At 40.5% G+C, this 26,609-nt stretch overlaps 1 gene segment (V, D, J or C); it reads right to left on the bottom strand.

Annotated features, from left to right (window-relative positions):
- The window catches only part of LOC140198943 (natural cytotoxicity triggering receptor 3 ligand 1-like), a 45,633-nt gene extending 23,154 nt beyond the window's left edge, over positions 1–22,479 (bottom strand). The window contains exons 1-2 of the C gene segment in view: positions 22,398–22,479; positions 557–683 (exon numbers count right to left, since the gene is read on the bottom strand).
- Between the last annotated feature and the right edge of the window lie 4,130 nt (positions 22,480–26,609).

Here is a 26,609-nt window from a genome sequence, read left to right as displayed (position 1 = left end):
TGTAACTGAAAAAAAATCAAGCATTTCCAGGTGTGAAGACAAAAGGAGTGCTAGAATCTGGAACAAAAATGAAATGCCATGGAGGTGGAGTGAGGAGAATCCAGTCAGGAAGGTAACTCCTACCATCATCACTGAGCTGCCCATCAAGAAGTGCCCATAAATGGTGAAAACCAGACTACAGTAGACTTATTTGTAATAAACATGAATGAAGGAAAACTCAAAGAAAAATACTTTCATCTTTCGATGCAGCTTTGCTGTAGTAAAAGTAATTGCATAGCAATTGAGAAATGTACTGTTTGTATAATATGGAGGGATATCCCAAGAATATGAAATGCTTCACAGCTTCCCTTTTAATTACAATAAAAGTGTGCTTGAAACCTGTGTCAATGTAATAATATTTTAATCTTGTATGTTTACATGATCTGACACAGCAATAATTTCTAGCTTATGTTGTTTGGTTTGACCTGCAGTTCTCTTTCTGGACCGAGCTGCATCTGACACACCAATGGTCAGAGTTGCCCACACAGTGAAGTAATGCCCAACAGGCAATACTTACCAGGAAGTTACTCTGTGATTCTCACCTCTTCACCCCTGGCTTATGTATGGGTTAGGGAGTTCTTCTTTAAGTTAAACATCGGCACTTCCTCTTTTCCTCCACAAGAAGGATGGAAGTTGTCCTCTGGCTGTGTAGAGGAAAAAAAAATGGAGCCATTATTTCCATCCTTTTGGCAAAGATGGTGATTGTGCAGCTGCCAATGTCCAAAATAACTAGCTGACAGCCACAGGTCTTTGGTAGAAAGTGCAAAATACTGATGGTGGAACCTGAAGTATCAGCAGAAAATTCTGGAAAGACTCAACAGGCCAGACAGCACCTGTGGAGAGAAAAGCTGAAATTTGACTTTGATACCTTTTCAACAGAAGTAGTGAAAGCACATTGAATTAAAACAAAAGACTGATTTCTCTATTCACAGATGCTGTCTAACCTGCTAAGTGCTTCCTAAACTTTCTGAATTTATTCTTTGATAAAATTATCTTTCTTCATGAACTCTGACATTTACGTTATTTCCACATTTGCCAGTTTGTTTAGTCATTTGGCTATGTATACATTCATCAAAAAAACCTTGCTGAAAGACTCCAAATGCACACCAGTATTATTTTGAAATCCAAAACAATATGAAGTATCATCAGATAAAACTAGTTGTCAAAAACAGGCTCCAGAATAGTTCAGTCCTAATTAATCATCAGCCATGAAGTAAATGGCCTTGAGTTGTCCTGCACATAATCACCATAGTCAACCTACTAACATGAATTTTATATTGTCCTTTGAGCGAGTGCAGAGGAGATTTACAAGGATGTTGCCTAGATTGGAGAGCATGCCTTATGAGAATAGGTTGAGTGAACTTGACCTTTTCTCCTTGGAGTGACGGAGGATGAGAGGTGACCTGATAGAGATGTATAAGATGATGAGAGGCATTGATCTTGTGGATAGTCAGAGACTTTTTCCCAGGGCTGAAATGCCTAACATGAGGGGGTGTAGTTTTAAGGTGCTTGGAGGTAGGTACAAGGGGGATGTCAGAGGTAAGTTTTTCACACACAGAGTGGTGAGTGGGCAGAATGCACTGCCAGCGAAGGTGATAGAGGTGGATACAATAGGGTCTTTTAAGAGACTCTTAGATAGGTACATGGAGCTTTGAAAAATAGAGGGCTAAGCAGTAGGGAAATTCTAGGCAGTTTCTAGAGTAGGTTACACAGTCAGCACAACATTGTGGGCTGAAGGGCCTGTAATGTACTGTAGATTTCTATGTTACTATGAATGTTTTTTTTTAATCCAAATGTACAACTAGCACTTTGTTGATCAAGTAGACATGAAATCTGCAGCAGACCGAATAGGACTGTAATTCAGTTCTTGCCTCATGCTGGTTTGAGAGGGGCTGGATGGCCAGAACTTACAAACACAGAGTCGATCTGCTCAGCTCTGGATGTGATATTGGAGGAGATTCTGCAGAGCAAGCTTCCAGTTTATGAACCAATGGGGAAATACTTAGCTACAAGGTTTGTGCAGGGAAGATAAGGGGTGGCCAACAAACCGACTGCAGTGTCTCACTCGGCTTGGAGGAGCTGAGGGACATACAGTACATCTCTTAGAAATCAAATTATAGTCAGGTCTGGTTACATATATATGTAATGTATGAACTTTTGGTCTCCTTTTGCACATTGGTTGTTTGTCAGTCTTTGTTCACGTGTAGATTTTCAAAGACTCCATTGTATTTCTCTGTTCTATAGTGAACGCCTGCAAGAAAATGAATCAAGAAAATATATGGAGACATTTACATACTTTGATAATAGGTTTATTTGAACTTTTTATTTTACATGGCTTAAATAAAGATCAAAGGCATACATACATTGTATGAAACAGTGCAACTGATGCCAGATAAGCAAAAACCAAAGTGGCAGCTCTTGAACGCATGTCTTACAAACAGTTTGATAGATTGGACATCTATACACAAAAATGGGGCAAATATTTAAGTTTCCTGGGGTGGAAATAGTGGTAAATATGTGGTGAAGCGTATTGTTGAATGGCAGTCTTTTATGTTAATAGAGGTCTAAATAGACACACATGGTTATTATATTGATATTTATTTCTGCCATGTTTGTTTTTTATTTTATGGATATTTTTATGTTTTGTAAGCTATGATTTACATAATTTCAACACTGACTCAAGGGTTCAAGGAAAAATTTGTAAAAGGATTCAGTAAAATTTAAGTCATTTAAAAAACCCTCCTCACACAGGAAGTTTTTCAAAATGCTCGAAGGCTAATCTTTACACTGTACTTCACACATGCTGAACAACTATACCTTGGTTTTGCTATTGCTATAAATGCAGCCTACAGAAATATTTTTAGAAATTATATTTTGATTGCACTAAATGCTATTTTTATTCACTGTCGGTTAGAAGGGTTGGAAGAATCCACAGGACATTAAAAAGAATATATTTGATCCACTCCCATTTCCTGGGCTGTGACCTGCAAGGCTCAGGAAGCCATTTTGATAGAAGTCGCCAAGTCCGTTAAAAACATGTACAAAATGGCTACGCATGTAAAGCTTCCAGCAGTTTGTTATGTGGTTTATGTGTCCACACCTTTTACAGAAGCATGTGTACATTTGAATAATAAATCATACCTGGCATGTGTAAAGTCAGATTGCACACTAAATTCAAGTAGTATTAACTGATTTCAGGGCTCTAGCTGCTAAAGAGGTGCTGATCTTCCCATAGGATTGCCGCTGGAGTCAAAGTACATCTTCCCAGCCAAGGCTGAAAAGAGGGCCTGACCTAACTGGTCACCGTGGTGGAGTAGGCCCAACATTCACTAGCTTCATGTCAAGTACAGTGATAACTGCAAGAAGGATCTGCATATCAGCAAGCTTAAGAGACTTCCCATCTCCATCAGACCCCTAAAGATAGATAAAATGGCAGTGAGAGGAGGTGACACATGCAACAGCAGTGGATTCTAATGAAAGGTCGGAGGTAGAAAATGGTTGGGCATTGATTCATGGAAAGAAAATCATGTCTGGCTAATCTGTTGTCCTTTGTTATATTTTTCATCATTTCTCATGAAATCAAAGGAAATCATTCAGCCCATTAGCTCTGCCAGGCTACAAAGCATCTTCCTCCATCAGAGTCACCTTCTGTAACCTACTCTCGCAAATGCTGATCAACTTCACCCTGATTCTCCTACAAAAGGTCATTTACAGTAGCCCTTTAACCTACCAGCGAGCATAGTCTCTGACGTTCTTTGTGGATGTGACCAGTGGAATAGATGGGGGTCTGGAGAATTTGGTGTATCTGAATTTTTGGAAAGCTTTTAACAAAGTTCCACAAGGGAGAATTGTCAGCCCAGTTAGAAAACACTGTTGTATAAGAATTAGTTGTCGGACAGAAAGACATGAGTAGGAATATGCAGATCAGGGGCGACTAATGGGTTATCACAGATATCTGTATTTGGGTAATTGGTGATTTTATTTATCATTGTCACATGAGATGAAATATAATAAAAAGCTTTTGTTCGCCTGACATTCAGACAGATCATTCCATAAGACTATAAGACATAGGAGCAAAATTAAACCATTCAGCCCATCGAGTCTGCTCCGCCATTCCATCATGGCTGATCTCGGATCCCAGTCAACCCCATACACCTGCCTTCTTGCTGTATCCTTTGATGTCCTGACCGATCAGAAAATGCCTTAAATATACGCACGGACTTAGCCTCCACCACAGTCTGTGGCAGAGCATTCCACAGAATCACTACTCTTTGGCTAAAAAAATTCCTCCTTACCTCTGTTCTAAAAAGTCACCCCTCAATGTTGAGCCTGTGCTGTCTAGTTCTGGGTACCCCCACAAGAGGAAACATCCTCTCCACATCCACCCTACCTAGTCTTTTCAACATTTGGTAGGTTTCAGTGAGATCCCCCACACATTCTTCTAAATTTCAGTGAGTACAGGTCCAAAGCTGGCAAATGCTCCTCATATGTTAACCCCTTCATTCCTGGATTCATCCTCATGAAACTTCTCTGGACTCTCTCAAATGACAACACATCCTTTCTGAGATATGGGGCCCAGAACTGTTGACAATACTCCAAGTGCGGCCTGACTATTGTCTTAAAAAGCTTCAGTATTATCTCCTTGCTATAAATGCCTACATTGCATTTTTCTTTTTTACCACAGACTCAACCTGTAAACAAACCTTCTGGGAGTCATGCACAAGGACTCTTAAGTTCCTCTGCACCTCTGATGTTTGAACCTTCTCCCCATTTAGATAATAGTCCGCATTATTGTTCCTTTTACCAAAATGCATTATCATACGTTTCCCAACTCTGTATTCCATCCACCACATTTTTGCCCATTCTTCCAATTTCTCTAATCCTGCTGCAATTGCATTGCTTCCTCAGGACTACCTACCTCTTCGTATCATCCTCAAACTTTGCCACAAATCCATCAATTCCATTATCTAAATCACTGACAAACAATGTGAAAAGTAGCGGTCCCAATACTGACCACTGAGAAACACCACTAGCCACCGGCAGTCAACCAAAAAAAGGCCCACTTTATTCCCACTCGCTGTCTCCTGCTTGTCAGACATTCTGTTATCCACACCAATATCTTTCCTGCAGCGCCATAGGAGTTTATCTTGTTAAGCAGCTTCATGTGTGGCCCTTTATCAAATGCCTTCTGAAAATCCAAGTAAGTGACATCCAGGGTCTCACCTTCGTCCACCCTGTTTGTTACTTCCTCAAAGAACTGCAACAGATTTGTCAGGGCAAGAATTCCCTTCACAGAAACTATTCTGACTTTCACTTATTTTACCACTAGTCTCCAAGTACAGGACCTCGAAACCTCAACTTTAACAATAGACTCCAACACTTTCCCAACCACTGAGATTAGACTAACTGGCCTATAATGTCCTTTCTTTTGCCTTCCTCCCTTCTTAAAGGGAGTAGCCATACTTACGTACATGAAGCTAGTACAAAAGGAAGAAAAAAAAGGTAACAGAATGGTGTGTTAAAATTACAGAGGAAGCATAGTGTAGGCAGATAAATAAAGAGCAAGGCCGCGAAGATTGGGAGATCAAGAGACCATGTATAAGAGATCCATTCAGGAGTGGAATAGAAGCTGTCCTTGAGTTATAAGCACTCTCATGCTTTAGTAAGTTTTGTCGGATGGCAGAGCAGAGGAGAGAGAAAGACTGAGGTGAGTGGGTTCCAGCTATTAACAATCCATGTCAACAATTTGGCTGAGGGCACCAGTTGTCACATTTCCAATGACATGATGATTGGACTGTGCAAGGTTGGACTGTGCCTACGAAGGATGACAAGGGAAGTCAAGGACAGTATAAAAATAAAAGAGAGGAAGTATAACATAGCAAGGATGAGTGGGAAGCCAGAGGATTGGGAGACTTTTAAGAAGCAACAGAAGATAACTAAAAAGGCAATACGAGGTGGGGGGGGGGGAAATGAGGTACGAAGGTAAGCTAGCCAAGAATATAAAGGAGGATAGTAAAAGCTTCTTTAGGTATGTGAAGAGGAAAAAATTAGTTAAGACCAAAGTTGGGCCCTTGAAGACAGAAATGGGTGAAATTATTATGGAGAACAAGGAAACGGCAGATGAGCTGAACAGGTACTTTGGATCTGTCTTCACTAGGGAAGACACAAACAATCTCCCAAATGTAATAGTGGCCAGAGGACCTAGGGTAACAGAGGAACTGAAGGAAATTTGCATCAGGCACAAAATGGTGTTGGGTAAACTGATGGGACTGAAGGTTGATAAATCCCCAGAGCCTGATGGTCTGCATCCCAGGGCACTTAAGGAGGTGGCTCTAGAAATCGTGGATGCATTGGTAATCATTTTCCAATGTTCTATAGATTCAGGATCAGTTCTTGCGGATTGGAGGGTGGCTAATGTTGTCCCACTTATTAAGAAAGGAGGGAGAGAGAAAACAGGCAATTATAGACCAGTTAGTCTGACATCAGTGGTGGGGAAGATGCTGGAATCAATTACAAAAGATGAAATAGCGGCATATTTGGATAGCAGTGGCAGGATAGGTCCGAGTCAGCATGGATTTACAAAGGGGAAATCGTGCTTGACTAATCTTCTGGAATTTTTTGAGGATGTAACTATGAAAATGGACATGGGAAAGCCAGTGGATGTAGTGTACCTGGACTTTCAGAAAGCCTTTGATAAGGTCCCACATAGGAGGTTAGTGTGCAAAATTAGAGCAAATGGTATTGGGGGTAGGGTACTGACATGGATAGAAAATTGGTTGGCAGACAGGAACACAGAGTAGGGATTAATGGGTCCTTTTCAGAATGGCAGTTAGTGACTAGTGGGGTACTGCAAGGCTCGGTGCTGGGACCGCAGCTGTTTACAATATACATTAATGATTTAGATGAAGGATTAAAAGCGACATTAGCAAATCTGTGGATGACACAAAGCTGGGTGGCAGTGTGAAATGTGAGGAGGATGTTATGAGAATCCAGGGTGACTTGGACAGGTTGGGTGAGTGGGCAGATGCATGGCAGATGCAGTTTAATGTGGATAACTGTGAGGTTATTCACTCTGGCGGCAAGAACAGGAAGGCAGATTACTATCTGAATGGTGTCTAGAAAAAGGGGAAGTACAACGAGATCTAGGTGTCCTTGTTCATCATTCACTGAAAGTAAGCATGCAGGTACAGCAGGCAGTGAAGAAAGCTAATGGCAGGTTGGCCTTCATAACAAGGGGAGTTGAGTATAAGAGCAAAGAGGTCCTTCTGCAGTTGTACAGAGCCCTGGTGAGACCACACCTGGAGTATTTTGTACAGTTTTGGTCTCCAAATTTGTGGAAGGACATTCTAGCTATTGAAGGAGTGCAGTGTAGGTTCACGAGGTTAATTCCCGGGATGGAGGGACTGTCATATGTTGAATGATCGGAGCGACTGGGGTTGCTTACGCTGAAATTTAGAAGGATGAGAGGGGATCTGATTGAAACATATAAGATTATTAAGGGATTGGACACGATAGAGGCAGGAAACATGTTCCCGATGTTGGGGGAGTCCAGAACCAGAGGCCACAGTTTAAGAATAAGGGGTAGACAATTTAGAACGGAGTTGAGGAAAAACTTTTTCACACAGAGGGTTGTGGTTCTGTGGAATGCTCTGCCTCAGAAGGCAGTGGAGGCCAATTCTCTAGATTCTTTCAAGAAAGAATTAGATAGAGCTCTTAAAGATAGCGGACTGAAGGGATATGGGAAGAAGGCAGGAATAGGGTACTGATTGTGGATGATCAGCCATGATCACAGTGAATGGTGGTGCTGGCTTGAAGGGCTGAATGGCGTACTCCTGCACCTATTGTCTATTGTCTATTGACATAGATACATTGAGGGGATGTACACAAAATGAATGAGTGGGTGAAAGCTGTCTGAGAGAATATATTGCGGAAAATAATGCAAAATCATACTCGAATCATGCATGGAGTAGAAGCGTATATTTATTAAGTGGTGAGAGACAGAAAGGTATTGATATGCTAAGGTGATTGTACACAGGTGGCTGAATATTCGATTCCAACAAGTAATTGGGATGACAAGTGATCATGTGAGGATTTGAATGTAAGAATGAGGAAGCTTTAATATAATTATATAGGCCTTGGTGAGACTACTAACCTAAGAAAGAATATAGTTGCCGCTGAGGGAATGAAGAAATGTTTCAGTAAACTGATTTCGGGGATGGTGGACTTGCCGTGTAAGGAGAGATTGAGTAGAGAGTAGGTTATAGATGAGAAGAGATCTTCATGAAACTTAAATGTTGCTGAAGGATAAGTTAGGCTGGATGCTGGAAAATATTTCTCATGGCTGAGGAGTCTAGGAGCAGGGAGGTACAAACTCTGAACAAAAGGGGACTTTATCTGGGTCTGAGTTGCAGAGAAACTTCATGCAGAGAGTGATGAAATTCTCAACTCCAGAGGGTTGTGAAGACTGCTACGAAGTTCATACAAATGAGTGATTAATAGATTTCCAGTTATTAAAGGAGTCAAGAAAAATGAAGATCATGAAGAACGTGGCAGTGAGAAAGAAGTGGACGTCTTTCTGATACTGTTTGTCATTTCATATTCCTAACTCGAAATATTCAACGAGTTCCTTTAAAGAGAATGTCAATGAGCAGAAGTCAGCATAGTTGCTATTACTAAGGGGGAAAGTGCTTGGGAATCGGAATAGTCTGATGGTAGATAAGTCCCCTGGACCAGATAAACCACACCCCAGGGTTCAGAAAGAGATAGCTGAAGAAATTGTGGAGGCATTAGTAGTGATCTTTCGAGGATCACTATATTTTGGAATGGTTCCAGAGTACTGGAAAATTGCATTCCTCCACTGTTTAAGAAGGGAAGGAGAGAAAAGAAAGGAAATTATAGGCCAATTAGCCTGACATCAGTGGTTGGGAAGATGTTTGAGTTAATTATTAAGAATGAGATTTCAGAGTAATTGGAGGCACTAGATAAAACAAGCGAAAGTCAGCATTGTTTCCCTAAGCAGAAGTCTTGCCCAGCAAGTCTGTTGGAATTCTTTGATGAAATAACGAGCAGGATAGACAAAGGAGAATCAGTGGATACTGTTTACTTGGACTTTCTAAAGGCCTTAATAAGGTGCTGCACATGAGGCAGCTTATCAGGATAAGAGCCCATGGTATTACAGGAGAAATACTAGCATAGACAGAAGGCTAGTGAGATGCAAATCGTAAGAATAAAGGGGGCCTTTTCTAGTTGGCTGCCAGAGGCTAATGGTGTTCCACAAGGGTCAGCGTTGGGACTGCTTCTTTTCATATTATATGTCAATGATTTGGATGTGATGTCTTTGTTGCCAAGTTTGCAGATGATACGAAGGTAAGTGGAGGGGAAGTTGGTGTTGAGGAAGCAGAGAGTCTGCAGAAGGGGTCAGACAGATTAGGAGAATGGGCAAAGAATGGCAGATGGAAGTGTATGGTCACGCACTTTGACAGAAGGCATAAAGGCGTAGATTATTTTCTAAATGGGGAGAAAATACAGGAATCAGAGGTGCAAAGGGACATGCAGGGTATCCTAAAGGTTAACTTGTGGGTTGAGTCATTGGCAAGGAAGGCAAATGCAATGTTAGCATTCATTTCAAGAGAACTGGAATATAAAAACAAGGATGTAATGCTGAGGCTTTATAAAGCACTGGGCTGACCGCACTTGCGTGAACGGTATTAGACACCTATCTAAGAAAAGATGTGCTGGAAGTGGAGAAGGTCCAGAAGAGGTTCATGAGAATCATTCTGGGAATGAAAGGGTTAACGTGTGTGGCGTGTTTGATGGCTCTGGGCTTGTACTCACTAGAGTTTAGAAGAATAGGAGGGCGGTGAAATCTCATTGAAACCTGTTGAATATTGGAAGGCCTGGATAGAGTGGATGTAGAGAAGGTGTTTCTTATAGTGGGGGAATCTAGGAACAGAGGGCACAGTCTCAAAATAGAGCAGGAGTTCCTATGCCACCCCTCAGTTAATGGTAGGGTCTATGGCATAAAAAAGGTTGGGAACCCTGGATTATAGGGACATCCCTTTAGCACAGAGATGAGGAGGAGTTTCTTTAGCCAGAGGGTAATGTATCTGTGGAATTCACTGCCACAGATGGATCTGGAGGCAATGAATTGGGTACATTTAAAGCAGAGGTTGATAGGTTCTTGATTAGTCGGGGCATCAAAGGTTATGGGGAAAAAGTAAGAATGGGTTTGAGAAGGATAAAAAGTCAGCCATGGTGGAATGGTGGAGTAGACGTGATGGGCCAAATGGCCTAATTCTGCTCCTATATCTTATGGTCTTTTAGGTTACTGGACTTGCCAGTTACCTCTGGCATTCTCTGTCATGTTCAGCAGAAGCCCGGCGCGTGATCTGGTTTACCACTAACAGCCGCCAGTGGCATTCTATCAACACAAGTATACACAACTGCTCCACGTACCACCCACACTTTTACACATATTTGATCTCAGCACTTGTCATTCACACCTGCCAAAAGCTAGTTATTGCACTGCTTTCTCTTACTTGCAGGTGAGAGTTGCTCAAGGAGTGTGAAAACAAAAAGCAACGAGTTCAAACTGTATAAGAATGCAAGAACATAAGAAATAGGAGCAGGAGTAGGCCAAATGGCCTGTTGAGCCTGCTCCACCATTCGATAAGATCATGGCTAATCTGGCCATGGACTCATCTCCACCTACTGCCTTTTCCCCTTAGCCCTTAATTCCACCACTATGCAAAAAATCTATCCACCCTTGTCTTAAATATATTTACTGAGGTAGCCTCCACTGCTTCATTGGGTAGAAAATTCCACAGATTCATCACTCTTTGGGAAAAGCAGTTCCTCCTCATCTCCATCCTAAATCTATTCTCCCCAAATCTTGAGGTCATATCCCCGAGTTCTAGTATCACCTACCAGTGGAAACAACTTTCCTGCCTCTGTCTTATCTACCCCTTTCATAATTTTATCTTTCTATAAGATCTCCTCTCTTCCTGAATTCCAGTCAGTCATCAGCCTGGTGAACCTCCTCTGCACTGCCTCCAAAGCCAGTGTATCCTTCCTCAAGTAAGGAGACCAGAACTGCACACAATACAGTATACTCCAGATGCGGCCTCACCAGTATCCTGTACAGTTGCAGCATAACCTCCTTACTCTTAGATTTAATCCCCTTAGCAACAAAGGCCAACATTCCATTTGCCTTCTTGATAGCCTGTTGCACCTGCAAACCAACTTTTTGTGATTCATGAACAAGCACTCCCAAGTCCTTCTGCACAGCAGCATGCTGCAATCTTTCACCATTTAAATAATAATCTGTTCTTCCATTTTTCCTTCCAAAGAGGATGACCTTGCATTTACCAACATTGTACTCCATCTGCCAAATCCTTGCTCATTCACTTAATTATCGATATCTCTCTGCAGATGCTCCATATCCTCTGCACAATTTTTTCCACTCAGTTTAGTGTCATCAGCAAACTTAGATACACTACACTTGATCCTCTCTTCCAGATCATTAATGTATACAGGTGTCCCCCGCTTTTTGAACGTTCGCTTTATGAAACCACACGAAAGACTTACGTTAGTTCCCTGTTTTTGCTAACAGAAGGTGTTTTCACTGTTACGAAAAAAGGCAGCGCGTGAAAAATCAGCGCGCGAAAAAAAAAGGCAGCGCGCACCCTGAGCAGCCGCTCTCCCCTGGATTCGGAACTGCATTCTCGCTGGCATTGCTTAAACACATGCCTGTGAGCAGCTGTTTGCAAGATGATTTCTAAGGTATCGGAAAAACTTGAAAGAGCTCGTAAGGGTGTTACGCTTAGTGTAAAACTAGACATAATTAAGCGTTTCAATCGTGGTGAACCAAGTAAGGACAAAGTGAGTTTGGCTTGTGGAAGCTGACGAACATGATGTTGAAGAGGTTTTGGCATCCCATGACCAAGAACTGATAGATGAAGAGCTGATGCAATTGGAAGAGGAAAGGATAACAATGGAAACCGAATGAGTAATGATAAAGTACAACTTTAATTTTGACAGGGTACGTCGGTTTATGACATATTTGCAAGACAGTTTGAGTCCTTACAAAAACTGTACGATAGAAAAATGCATGAGGTTCAGCAGTCAAGCATACAGTACTGTCATTTTTCAAGCCTTTCACATCAGCCACAGCAGACGATGAACCTCGACCTTCGACATCGAGGCGGGCAGTCATAGGAAAAGATGAGCTGCCTGCTCTAATGGAAATAGACGACGAGATGACACCCCCGTGTCCCACCATCCCAACCCCCAGGCTCCGGACACATACTGTACCGATTTGCGGAGAATGCAGCAGTAGCCAGGAGGCACACAGCACGTCTTTAAGAAAAAAGCCGAAATAAACTTGCTAATTAATTAGGTGCCACCCAACATGTAATTGTCGGCCCAGATCAAAGGCGATGCAATCGGCAATCGGCACTGATCTGAGCCGACAATTACGTGCCGGGCAGCACCTAATTAATTAGCATGTTTATTTCGGCTTTTTTCTTAAAGATGTGTTGTGTGCCTCCCGGCTACCGCTGGACCCCTGCGTGCCTCGCGGCAACATATCAGTCGGCGGCCTGGAGGGTGGGGGCCACTGCACCACCCAACCTGCGATGACTCAGTCTAACACACCATCATCAGTGTGATCTGCACTGACTTCTCGATTCCGGTTAGTGATTTCTACTTTATATCCGCTGTGTATTTTTACCTGTTATTTGGTATGATTTGGCAGCTTCATAGTTTAAAGGTTACTGGAGAGCGCTTGCGCCGTGTTTCTGCCAAACGGTGCGTGTGCCGTGTTTTTGCCACGAGCGCTTGCGTGAGATTTTCGCTACGGAGAACAGTTCAGGCAATGATTGTGGAGAAGTATTTCTACTTTATATAGGCTGTGTATTTATCATATCATTCCTGCTTTTACTATACGTTACTGTTATTTTAGGTTTTATGTGTTATTTGGCATGATTTGGTAAGTTATTTTTGGGTCTGCGAACGCTCACAAAATTTTCCCATATAAATAAATGGTAATTGCTTCTTCACTTTACGACATTCCGGCTTACGAACCGTTTCATAGGAACGCTCTGCCTCGGATGGCGGGGGAAACCTGTATCATGAACAGTTGTAGGCCCAGCACTGAACCCTGCGACACACTTCTCACCACTGATTGCCAGCCAGACAAACACCTATGAATCCCAACTCTCTGCTTTCTATTGGCTATCTAATTCTCTATCCATGCTAATACATCACCCCCATCTCTATGCATTCTTATCTTATGGTTAAGTCTTTTATGTGGCACCCTGTTGAATGCCTTCTGGAAATCCAACTAAACAATGTCCATCTGTTCCCCTCTATCCGCTGCACTTGGTATATCCTCAAAGAGCTCCAGTAAGTTTGTCAAACAGGACCCAGCTTTGCTGAATCCATGGTGCGTCTGCCTGATGGATCCATTTCTTTCCAGATGCCTCACTATTTCTTCTTTAATGATAGCTTCAAGCATTTTCCCAACTACAGGTGCTAAACTAACCGGCCTATAGTTACCTGCCTTTTACCTACATCCTTTTTTGAACAGTGGTGTGATATTTGCCACCTTCCAATCCACCAGGACCTGCCCAGAGTCCAGAGAATTTTGGTAAATTATCACCAAAGCCTCTACTATAACTTCTGTTATTTCTTTCAGTACCCTGGGATGCATTCCATCAGGACCAGGGGACTTTTTTACCTTCAGGCCCACAAGTTTGCTCAGCGCTACCTCTTTAGTGATAGCTATTGTATCGAGGTCCTCACCTCCCTTCATATCCATATCGTCTCTCTTCAGCATGTTAGATGTGTCCTCCACCATGAAGACTAACACAAAATAGTCATTCAAAGCCTCGGCCATTTCCTCATTACCCAATATCAATTACCCCTTCTCAGCTTCCAAAGGACCTATGTTCATTATGGCCACCCTTTTCTGCTTTATATAAATATAAAAATTTTTACAATCTATTTTTATATTTTGTGCTAGTTTATTTTCATAATCTATCTTCTCTTTGTTTATTGCTCACTTAGTGGTTCTTTGTTGCTTTTTAAAGTTTTCCCAATCTTTCAGTTTCCCACCACTCTTGGCGACATTGTACACATAAGCTTTTAGTTTGTTGCCTTCCTTTATTTCCTTGGTTATCCATGGCTGGCTCTCCCCATCCTTGCTGTCCTTGCTTTTAACTGGAATATATTTTTGTTTAGCATACGTTCAGTGAGTTAGAGGACAGGAAAGTCTCAATTATACATTTGGCTACCACACATTTATACCTGAGCACAGTTACAGCTATAATAATTGATAAAAATTACTTCCTCAAAATAATTGATGAAATTTTATATTTTGTTTTAGGATGGGATCATCCATTGATGCTGCACTGCAAATGCAGCCAATTGGGTTTCGTGGAGTAGCAGACCTGGATCTCAGCATTCAAAGTTCAAAGTTTAAGGTAAATTTATCAAAGTACATACTGTATGTGTCACCATACATTTTCTTGCAGACATTCACAGGAGTATAAAGAAATACAATATAATTTATGAAAATCTATAAATAAAACGTCTGACAAGCAACTAATGTGCAAAAGGAAACAAACAATGCAAATAATAAATAAATAAATAAATAAATAATACTGTTGCAGAGTCCATAGGTAGTTCAAAGTGATTCTGGCAGTTGTCCCAAGGTAACGAAATACTCAATCACAGGCCATATGGGAATTTATATTTTCTATCATTGAAGGAGACCCTTCAGCCCATTGAGTTTGTGCTATTTCTTAGATCTAACCCCATCAATCATGTTTCTCCTCTTATTTCCCTGTTACCTATTCTCTCTCAGAGCCTGTCAACTCCACGTAGGTTTTCTCCCTGCCCACCTACACTGGTGAGAATTTCATCATCATCATCATCAGGTGCTGTGCCCAGTTTGAGCTTTGACTGCCATGGCCCACACACTCCTGTTTCGGGTCAAGTGGATCAATTCCACCATTGGTGGGAATTTATGGGAGGCAAATTAACTACTCACAACCTGTTTAAGGGTTCTCTCAATATGAGGAATGAAAATCAAAACTACTGCAGGAAATCTATAACTAAAACAGAAAATGCTGGAAATATTCAGGTGGAGAGAGAAACAATTAAATGTTTCAGGTCTAATAACCTTCATCTAATCTTGGTTTCTCAAAAACACAAGGTGGGTAGATGTAAATATGTTTTGCATGAGTCTCTGACACCCACTCACAATGGAACTTTGAACGTGGAACAGTACAGCACAGGAGCAACCCATTTGGTTTACCAAATCTGCAGCAGCTGAATCGTGACTTTCCCTGGCAGCATACTGTACATAGTTCTTTTTGGGCTGCAGTTCCCCTCAGTCCTTGAGCAATGCCAATGGTAAGAATGGTTAATGTGTGAAAGGTAATCAATGTTTATAAAATCTACATTAATTGTCACATTTGTGAGATGGAAATTTGGGAGCCGACTGAAGCAAGCACTGTAATATTCCATAATATTCCTGAGCATAGGTACAGTACAGCACAAAAAGCTTTAAGAAATAAAATATTTTTAAAAAGCATGACAGATGAAATAGCTTGATCTCTGGAGAGTAGCATAATGAACTAAAATTTATTAGTTTTGAGAAAGTAATAATCAGTAATGCAACGGGGCAGTTATTTGGAAATATCTGAAACTTTCTGCTTGATCTTTAAGAACAGTAAATGAAAGTTTCAGTGACGACGAAGTATAAAATAATCGGCCATGGCTGGATAGATGCAACAAAGCACTAACCAAAATTATGGTGACCTTTCAGTTCATAAACAATTCTAATTTTAAAGTCCACATAAACAAAATTAAACATTATGCAAAGCTGTTGACTGTAAGTGGTCACACCAACATTAACCAAAAGGTCACACAACGTTTACGTGTGAAATGAACATTGCCGATACAACTAGCTTACTGCATCAATACTGTTAATTTTACAAAGCTTTTATCTTAAATTTTAAAAATGAACTTTGATTGTGTTTCCCTGACTGAGAGAAGCACTTAAAAATGCAAAATATTTTCCATAAAGCATCAAAGGCCACCCACAATGATTGAGAAGTTTAATTACACCAAAGGCAGATGGTAACAAAACAGTGTTTTGGGTACTGATGTGCTGAGTGACCATGCACTCTTTCACTATCCTGTTTTGCTGGGGTCAGTGTATGATTCCTGTCTGCACTGATAGAATACGTGTAAGCCTTATGAGTGTGTTATTTGTATGTTAGTGGGTCTAGCAAAAGGCAAGGATCTGACTCTGTTTCTCTTTCGCATTTCAGTGGGGATCATTTAACTCTGCTGCTTTTCCTTCATTCGAGCCTCAGGTTACAGCGCCTAATTGTAAAGTTAGTTGACCAGGGACTGATCTTATTAATGCTCTACTCAGTGTGGTTTAGTTCAATCTTACCGGGTCTTGGTGGGAAGATTTACAGTGTACGATCATCACGTTGCAATGCTTTCCATATTGTAGCTACACTTCAAAGGAATTTATTTGATTATAAATCACTTTGGAATATTCTTATCTTAGAGTTAGATTGCCAGAGATTCAGACTGCATGGTAAATGGCTTTTCAGCCTGATTCAGACCATTCACCTGACCAAGATGGTTATCTCCACTCTTCTCATTTTCCTGCATTTGGCCCATATTCCTCTATTCCTTTCCTATTCATGTACCTTTCTAAATCTTATAAAAATGCAGTAATTGTACCCCTGTGATTATACCTGCCCTCACCCCTCCTACGGCAGTTCATTCCATCTACCCATCAAACTCTGTGTGAAAAACATGTTCCTCTGATTTTCTTTCAGTATCTGTCCCTCTCACCTTAAACTTATGCTTCTTGATTTAGATTCCCCTACCCATGGAAAAAGACTCTGACTACCTACCCTTCTTCTGTCCCTCAAAATTGTATAGACCTCCATAAGCTCACCCCTCATCCTCCTGTACACTAGTGAGAACAATCCCAGCCGAGCCAGTTTCTCCTTCCAACTAAAACCCTTCATTCCTAGCAATATCTTAGTGAGCCTTTCCTGTGCAAATTCTGGCGCTGCCACATTGTTCCTATGGGGTTATGACCAGAACTGTACACAATAATCCAAATGTGAATTCATCAATATTTTGTGCAGCTGCAACATGATGTTCAAGGTCTTATATGCCTGTCTATGAAGACAAGGATGAATTTGTTCTTCACTATCCCAATCACCAGTGTCACTGTTTTCAGGGAGATATAAACTTGCACTCCAAGCTTCTCTGTACATCAGCATTTCTAAATTCACTGCCATTTACTGTATATGTCCAGCCAGCATTACATTAACCAAAATACATTACCTCACACTTGTCTGGATTAAATTCCATCTGGTACTGCACCAATCAACTTCCCGGCTGATCTATGTCCCTCTGTATCCTCAAGCAACTATCTTTGCGATCTACAAGGATAGGGTGACACAAAGCTTTACACTGACTGCGGGTCCAATTCTTGCTGGTGTCCATAAGGATTTTGTACGTTCTCCCTGTGAATGCATGCATCTCCTCCAGGTGCTCCATTTCCTCCCACATTCCAGAGGTGTATGGTTAGGGTTGGGGTTAGTGAGTTGTGGGCATGCTATGTTGGCACTGGAAGCATGGCAACACTTGTGGGCTGCCCCAGCACCAATCCTAGCTGATTTGATTTGATGCAAACAGCATATTTCACTGTACATTTTGATGTATATGTGAGGAATAAAGGTAATCTTTATCTTTACAGCTCGACCAACTTTTGCAACATCAGAAAACCTTTTTATCAGACCACAGACATTCTCATCCAAAACATTTACATAAACTATATGACAAATAAGAAAGGTCCTATCAAAAAACCTCAGAAAAACTCCTATCTACCACTACCTTCTGGCTCCTATCATCAAGCCAATTTTGGATCTATTCTGTCAAAACACCTTGGATACCATGTGCTCTATATTTGTGGACCAACTTCCACCTGTCAAAGGTTTTGCTAAAGTTCATGTGTATTATGTTTACCACCTTGTTTCCATTAATTTTCTTAGTAATCTACTCAAAAAAATACTCAATCGGATCTGCAAGGCAGGACTCTTCCCAGGCACAAAACCATGCTGATTTCCACCAGCAACTCCCCCCCCCCATCCAAACTACCGTTCAATCCCTGACTTTCCAAATGATCATAAATCCCACCTATTTTTTTCTAATAGTTTCCCTACTCCTGATAGAAGTTTCACTTTTTTTTTAATCCCTAATGCCCTATTTGAATATGGGAATAACATTAGCTATCCACCAGTCTTCTGGGACTTCACCCACAGCTAACAGTGATGCAAAAATCTTGGATAGAGTCTCAGTAAACTCCTCCCTTGAGGAGAGTAGGCCATGGGAGAAAGTGAAGGAGTATGGACAAAAAGAGGAGGTGATAGGCAGGTGAGGAGTAGTAGTAAGGTGGGGCAGAGTAGGGAACTGAAGAAGAGGGAAGAGGGAGGAGGAAAATTACTGGAGGTTGAAGAAATTGATGTTTATGCCATCAGGTTGGAGGCTACCTGGATGGAATATAAGGTGTTGCTCTTTCAACCTGAGAGTGGCTTCACTGGCATCTTTTTTTCACAGGAGACAGGATGGGAGGAGGAAAAGTCAAGATAGTCGTTGGAATCAGTAGGTTTATAAAAGATGCTGTAGACAGTTTGCCTCCAGAGACGGAGACAGAGAGATTGAGAAAGGGAAGGGAAGTGTCAGAAATGGACCAAGTGAATTTAAGGTCAGGGTAGAGGTTGTAGGCAAAGTTGATGAAAGTGATGAGCTCAGCACAGGTTCATGATGCAGTTGTCAATGTCGTGCAAAAAGAGTCGGAAGAGCATTACCAGGGAAGGCTTGGAATATGAACTATTCCACATAGCCAATGAAAAGGCCAGTTACTTAAATACTTGTCAGAACCAGAAACAGGTTTTTTTATCACCGGCATGTGACTCATGAGGACAAATTGACTCTGAGTTGCTTGAGAAAGGCAATGTGTGAAAAAGAAAATAATTGTTCGATACTCTGCATTCTTCTCACTCACTGACTGCAACAACAATTTGGATTTATGCAGCATATGTGGTAAAATGTCCTAAAGTGGTTTACAGGAGCAGTCATCAAAATGAACTCCAGGATGAGATATTAGCAACATGTAACCAAATACTTTGTAAAGCACAACGAGTTTAAGGGAAGTTTTAAGGAAGGAAAAAGGGCGAAAAGTTTAGGAAGGAAATTCCATATCGTACGGGTGTGTGTTCTTGATGCTAGTGGCAGATTAAGTTCGGGGATAAACGTGGGGAATTTATACACCAGCTACACTTGCAGTGAGAGGGTTAATTGAGCAATATGAATAGTTTTAGGCTCTCCCCACCAACTGGCTAAGTAATGATAGTTATCGCATATCACAGTCTTTCACATCTGTTAAAAAAATATGAAAGCCTCCCAAAGACTTTGATGTACATCTCTATGAGAGGTTCTAATACAACACAGAAGAAATTGTTGCCATTTATCTGTTGTTACATTTTCTAAAGTGGGTCTGAATGCTTGTCACTTATTATTCCTACATCAGAAAAAATGGGTGCAAGATAAAGACCTACATATCATATGTTATGGTGATTTAACAACCTGATTATCTGTTGTATGCTGAATATAAATAGAAAATGTTTTCCATTTTCTATCAACCTAAAGTGTCAAATCATTACTGTTCTGAAGTTCTCAGCATTTGCAGAATTAAGCTTCTGATAAATTGAATGTTTAAAGATTTGAATTAATTATGATAATGTCAAAGAATATCAAATAAGCACAATGATGTCCCAATTCGATATACCATGGATTTCAAAGCAATATCTTAAAATACAGTGCAGGCGCTCTGTTTATAATCCAAAACTATCCAAGAAATAAAAGATGTCTGCTAAATATAGCAAACTGGAATTTTTTACTAGGTTACTAAAAGATTTCATGACAAATACGCAAGGTATTTGTATCATCATTCCTGAAGAAACACACTGCCCAAGAAAGATTATTTATGTTACTAATATTTTGATAATCATTTGTGCCTTCCTCTAAAATTAACTATTGATTGGTTTTATATGAGACCAGATCTCAAATTTATCTTGGAAGTGCTAGGTATGTAAATATTCTTTCTAGAACTATGAAAATTCAGTGGCACATTAGATGCTGCCTCGGAACACGTGAGAAACTGCTCTGACTTAACACAAACTGACCTAATATGTGCATTGAAGTAGCAATGACAGAGCTTATAAACTTTATTTTTGCAGTTATAGTGGTTATGAATGAGCTCCTCTTGATCTTCAGTTGTAAAATTACACTCATAAAACATGATGAGAAACATATGGCTTGGGTGAGTTGTGGGATAAAGATCTGTGTCACTAATATAGAGCAGTAACCCGTGGGGTGGTGTTAAGCAGGATACTAGTGCACATGGACAATGATAGAATAAAGCTAATCACGGGGAAGAAAGGTTCATACAGACTTGAAGACCGCTGGGAAGACAAGAAAAGGAAGAAGAATGAAAGCATCATTGCCTGAGTCTCAGGAGCTCCAGAGACGAAGGGTTGTGGGCACTTTTCAACTGTTGCCGAATAGATAATTTTGCACTTAATGGGCTTGTGATCTTTTATACAAATTACTGGTTGCTGCTCATTTTTTCTTGTCCTGGAACCATCCCAATCTTACAATAGGAACTCTTCAAATGTCTAATTTTAAACAAGTTGTTAGAACATAATAACAGAATGAAAAAAAAACTTATAACACGATTTCCTTCCACAGACAATGTACAATCCTCTCCACCAAATTTCAGTTCCTGAGGGAATACTCTGTGTAAATACTCCCTGCACAAAGTACAACCCTTCGGAGTAGAATGATGAAGAATTTTTATGGGAATGTATCATGAGCTGGAGAACAATAATTATCTCTCTTTTACTTGCCTGTTTTTTTTATCCATCCTCCATACTCTCCATTAACTGATCACAGTTTTATTTAGTTCTTTGAATGTTTACTCGTTCAGCAGTTTTAAAAAATGAATATTTCCTCGCTCAGCAGAATCAGAAACCATTTACTTGAGGTTTTTTACTGCACCTACGAGCTTCCAGCTCTCACTTCAGGCACGACATAATAATGTCCATTGTTCTGTTAAAAACTGAATTTCAATCCTTATTTCTGACCAAAGTCACTTCCTTCTCCTTCCAGAATTTCCCTTCTGTGTACCTGTATCATTATTTATTAGATATTTATGGAGATGCAGCATGGAATAGGCCCTTCGTCCCTTAGAGAATAGAGCTCTTCTTCCTATCCACAGTCATATACTTCAGGTAAGGAGGAATATTGAAACCGTTCACTTTTACACAGGGCCGAGTATTTCTCAGGTTCCATTATATCTTGCTCTCTAATTTTTGCTTTTTTCCATCTTCAAGTACCGCTTAAAAATCTATCCCTCGCCACACAGCCCTCTGACAGTGGGATATAGCTTCATCTTTCTAGTTATTTCTCTAGGCTCTGACTTCAGATCTCCTGTGAATCAATTACCGAGCTTTCAGTGTCACACACAGCTCAATTTCTTCCACCTTCACTCACTCTTCAACTAACAACAATCATGTAAATCTTTGATTATCTCGGGCTTGCAAGGTCCAGTCTAATTTCCAATCATATATAGATCCTGCCCTTGTCTAACGAGGTCCATCAATGCATCAAACTTTTATTGGAGATTGCTCCTTATATTTTATATTTTCTGAGAGAAAACATTTTATATCTTTTATTGCTTATCACTTTTTAATTTATATTTGCTTTGTTATCTCTAGTTCTGTTTTCAAACCTGCTCTCTCTGTTTACATTTTAAAATTACACAAATCCTGTGATGTTCTCTCAGTGAAAACAAATTAAGCTAGTCCAGCTTCCTTTTATAATTCTCCAATTTTGCTGTTTGCTTTTCTTTGGTACTTTACCAGACTCGCTTGTTGATTTTGAGGATACAGAGTTGATACTAAGATCAAATCCTTGACCATCAGCCAATGGTCAGAAGACTGCCATTCTGAACGTTTCAGCGAAAAGTAGATACGACCCATTTCATTGATGATGTTTATTCTTTGTCTTGTGTGAAATATAACCAATACTTGTTACTCTTATTAACTTCATCATAATTATGTCCCTCAAGTGCTTTAAAACAGAATACCTTCAAGATATAAACTCATCCTATTTTACACTTATAATCTCTAGCATCAGTTATTTAAGAAAAATGCGACAAGTATGTTTCATTAACTGTTAATTCATTACAGTACCTGTGGAGATTCCGTGCAAGTCTCTGAAGTTCCAATTCTGAAGAAAGTTTTCAAGCAGCCTAGACAACGTTTGAGGTTGATTCTTTTCCTTTAGAAATTTGCTTGTCGGAGGGGAGGAGTGAAGCAAAAGCACTCGTGATGCAACTTTGCACTACTTCCTCCCTCTTTCAGCATTTCAGTGAAACCTTTGCAAACATATTTCAGAAACCCAGAATGTCCAAATTGCAAATCATCTAAACTTTCTTTATCTAATTCTAATCTATGAGGTGAGAATGTCTGTGCATCATTTCAAATGTTGCAGGAACCATAAACGTGCAGATTCTAAAAAGTAGTGCAGGTATTAGCTGCGACCTGATTTTTTAAATTTAACCTGAAATTTTCCTTCCTTTACATCCGTTTTCGATATTGTTTTCCTGCATCTAATACTAATTAAAGCAATTTTATACAGTCACATCATCACATTTTTGGATCAGCATTACAGTTCCCTGAAGAAAATACAAGATCAATGAAGTGGATACTGTTTCAACTATCAAAAAATAATTGCAGCTTTCCCTAAATTCCGACCATAGAGAGCTACAGGTTGTATGGTGAAGCAGATGTTAAGAAGTTTGATTGATAGTGAACCATGCTCCGAGATACTGAATATTTCTTTTATTCAATACTATTTTACAGACTGTGGCTGCTTTACTTTGATTAACTCAACAGTCAGAAACCCTCTTCACATAATTGTGAAATAAGTCAAGTCATTGCACTCTCCTAACCTCATAAATCATCTTACGTTTTAATAGATGAAGCTTCAATGAATAAAGCAGTTCTGTGATGGGTTTTAACGGCAACAACAATTGGCATTAAGCTGATTTATTTAGATCAGATGATGTGATTAACAGAAGCTGGCAGAACATGCTTTAAAGTCATTGACTATCAACATGCTTTGAATAAAAGATATAGGTATTTATTATTATCAGTGATTGAGAAAATATAATTTAGATTTTCACTTATCGTCCCATTTTACACCATCACCAATTAAAACCTTTAAAATGTAACCCTGTTTAACAGAATTAATTGCTTTATCGGACAGTAAGATGCTGAGCAGTGTGGCAATGCCCAACCTTTAACTGGTCTGTGGAGTGTGAACGGTCTGTGGAGTGTGAACGGTCTGTGGAGTATGGATCTCTGATAAAGTGAATAGGATATAAGTACTGATAGGTTCATTTATATACCTTAATTCAATATGTATTCAAATTATTCAGATTTTCTTCAATTTGAACCTTCAGTGCAAGTGGCTGTTTAAAGTTGTTCACTTGAACTAGATCTGCAAATGTGTTTGATGCAATAATATGTAATTAATTGCCAATTAAAGTAACACGATAGTTTTTTAATTGACAGCGCTATCTTTGTCAGTGGAACTACATTGCAAGTTGGGAAAATGAGGAAAATTCCAAGACCTCATTCTCAGTATGTGAGGAATCGATGCAGTGTGGAAGTTTAGCTGAACTTTGAAAGGCTACTGAGAAACCTTAACAGAACGTAATAGTTCTGAGCAATGAGTAGAGGGATTTTGAATTGCAGGGGAGTTTAATGCTGCTGGCAATAGGAGAAACAATTAGTCATAATTCACAATTTGTGAGGAGGTCTTCGCTCATGCTATTCAAAGTGAAGCAACAAGACAAACATCTCCAAATTAGTGCAGGATGCAGAGACGGCATAGGTTAAGAAAGAGAAGAGAATCCAATGACATTTGAGGTTGGAGGCTGAGTTCTCAGCCTGAGCCCTCTACTCTGATTTAACCTTGATCAACTTTGCTGGATTGGTGTTCTCAAATGTGTGGATTGCACACTTTGCAGAGATCTCATTGCTAATAACCATAAGAAAAGTTATCTCATTGCCAGTCTCTCAATATTTAAAACAGCACAATGGGCTTTTTCTTTTTTTCTCCAAAGTGAATGCCAAATATCATTCCACATTGTATATTTTCTGTTGTTGTTGCCACTTAGATTGTCTACATTCCCCTGAAGGTCCATTCCATAGGCATTACTACCTGCTTATTATTTTATCCTTTAAGAAGCTAACAGAGTACTGTTGCATTAATTACATTACAACAATGTAGGGCATTGGATTTTAGAGCACCTGTTTTCCATATTACATGTTACCACTCAGAATGAGAAACAGGGCCTAAGGTTCATCCATTGTCATTGGGACTTGGAGACTTTTTTTCACCGTGCCCATGGTCTGCTCTTTATCAAATTATGGTATTGCTTTGCACTGTTGTAACTATATGTTATAATTATGTGGATTTGTCAGTTTTTGTCTTGGTTTGTCCTGTATTTTCTTGTAATATCATTCTGGAGGAACGTTGTATCATTTCTTAATGCATGCATTTCTAAATGACAATAAACAAGGACTGAGTGTCCTCATAATCTAATCTAAAAAAAAATTTAATCGATGAAGACCTCGACACCATTAGTAGTTTTTTATGAGGCTGAGTTGCTAGCTCAACACTCAACCTGGTACGGATGGAAAACGTGCCCGGGAGCGACCCGACTGGATTTGAACTCAGGAACCTTCGCTCTGGAGTCCGGCGCTGATGTCACTGTGCCACCAGCTGGCTTGATGGTGTCAAGACTAGCGGTTGATTTGGATTTAAGTGAGGGAGAGTTGCGTAGCATCAGACTCACTCTCTCTTCCCAATTCCCATCTGGATCCAGTGGCAAGACAGAGTCTAGACAGCTGGAGATGGGACTAGGCGCAGTGGATAACCAAGATGTCTTCTGTGTCTTGTCGTGCTCTACACGTTCCACGACGCTTGCAGAGACCGCCTTCTTGACCGTTGGACCTTCCATTGTTCTCGTCCACTCAATCCGCCGGAGTCTGTCTTCACATGCTGGGATAGGCAACTCCCTATCTCACCGAGGATTTGAGACCCATCGGCTACCCTCACCTGGTTTAGCCGGCTTGTCGAAGCTGTTGCCCGGGGTGTGGCCGCTGTCGCATGCAAACAGCTACGGGGAGCCACAGGTGAGAGCTGAGTGCCAGGTGGGACCAAAGGTGGACCAACCGCATTGAAAGGGACGCGACATGTTCCCCCACCAGAGGTGCTACCCCTCCCTGACACCCCATACTCCCCATATAGTGCCTACACTATATACCAAACAACAGCATTACCAAGATTTTGAAACTCCTTTTTAATAACACAATTTATCTGGCAAAACACCATGACAGATCCAATCTAAGTAAATCACCAAATGTTCATGTGTTTTACTAATCTGTTTGCATGTCATTTTGCAGAGAGCTTTACTTTTGCTGATTATGAGATTGTTATAAAATAGGTCATCGAGATAGTTAATGTGTGCCTGTTTTTAAAACTTCCAAAGCAAAGTAGTGAATAACCATACCTCCAGAGTTCTATTTGTAGTTGTGGAGACCGTCAAGTCTCTTTGGGCGAGGGCCACAGTACATTGAAATCTGGAGCCTGTCAGCATAGGTTGACGAAGGCAATGCTGTGGGATCCTTAGCGTGTACAGAGTGACACTGGAGCACAGCCCGGTAGAAGAGCAGGAAAACTGTGCAAGGCATCAACTAACGACAATGGCAGAGAAATTAGATATCGTTTAACCCTTCTTCGCAATATTTTATTTACTTAGAGATACAGCATGGGACAGGCCCTTCCGGCTCTCTGAGCAGCAACCCTGTAAAAGCTTTGCACTAAGCTATCATGTGCCCCAATCTTATGAGTAGGTGGAAGTTACATTCTGGAGTACGGGGGTGAAATGAAAAAGCGTGGTTGAGGAAGCAGATCAGCTGTGACCTTACTCACTGGCAGGGCAAGTGTGTGGGTTTGACTGAACAACTGGTGTTCTGAACAATGTGGCAAATTGAGAATACAGATATGAGTTGGCAGTGAAGGTTGGGTTGTTCTGATGAATTGTTGTCATGTGAGGATGAAGTCTTGTGTTAATCTTCTGTTGAACCAGGGTGCTGGTTATGAAAAGACCAAGTCCAATCATTTTCCGAGGAGAGTTAGCTCCCTAGCAACATAGTGGGTGTATATACCTGCAAGGACTGAGTGGTTCCAGAAGGCCGCTCAGTACCGCCTTCTCAAAAGCAACGATTTAGACAATTCTCAGCCTGTGAAACCCACATCCTTTGATATAATATAAAGTAACCCCGGATGTAACCAAACCGGGGTGGTAAAGGTGAGCTGTCTTCGCTAAA

The sequence above is a fragment of the Mobula birostris genome, chromosome 6 (genome assembly GCF_030028105.1).
Source record: "Mobula birostris isolate sMobBir1 chromosome 6, sMobBir1.hap1, whole genome shotgun sequence".
Taxonomy (NCBI): domain Eukaryota; kingdom Metazoa; phylum Chordata; class Chondrichthyes; order Myliobatiformes; family Myliobatidae; genus Mobula; species Mobula birostris.
This window is presented reverse-complemented; position numbering and strand designations above follow the sequence as displayed.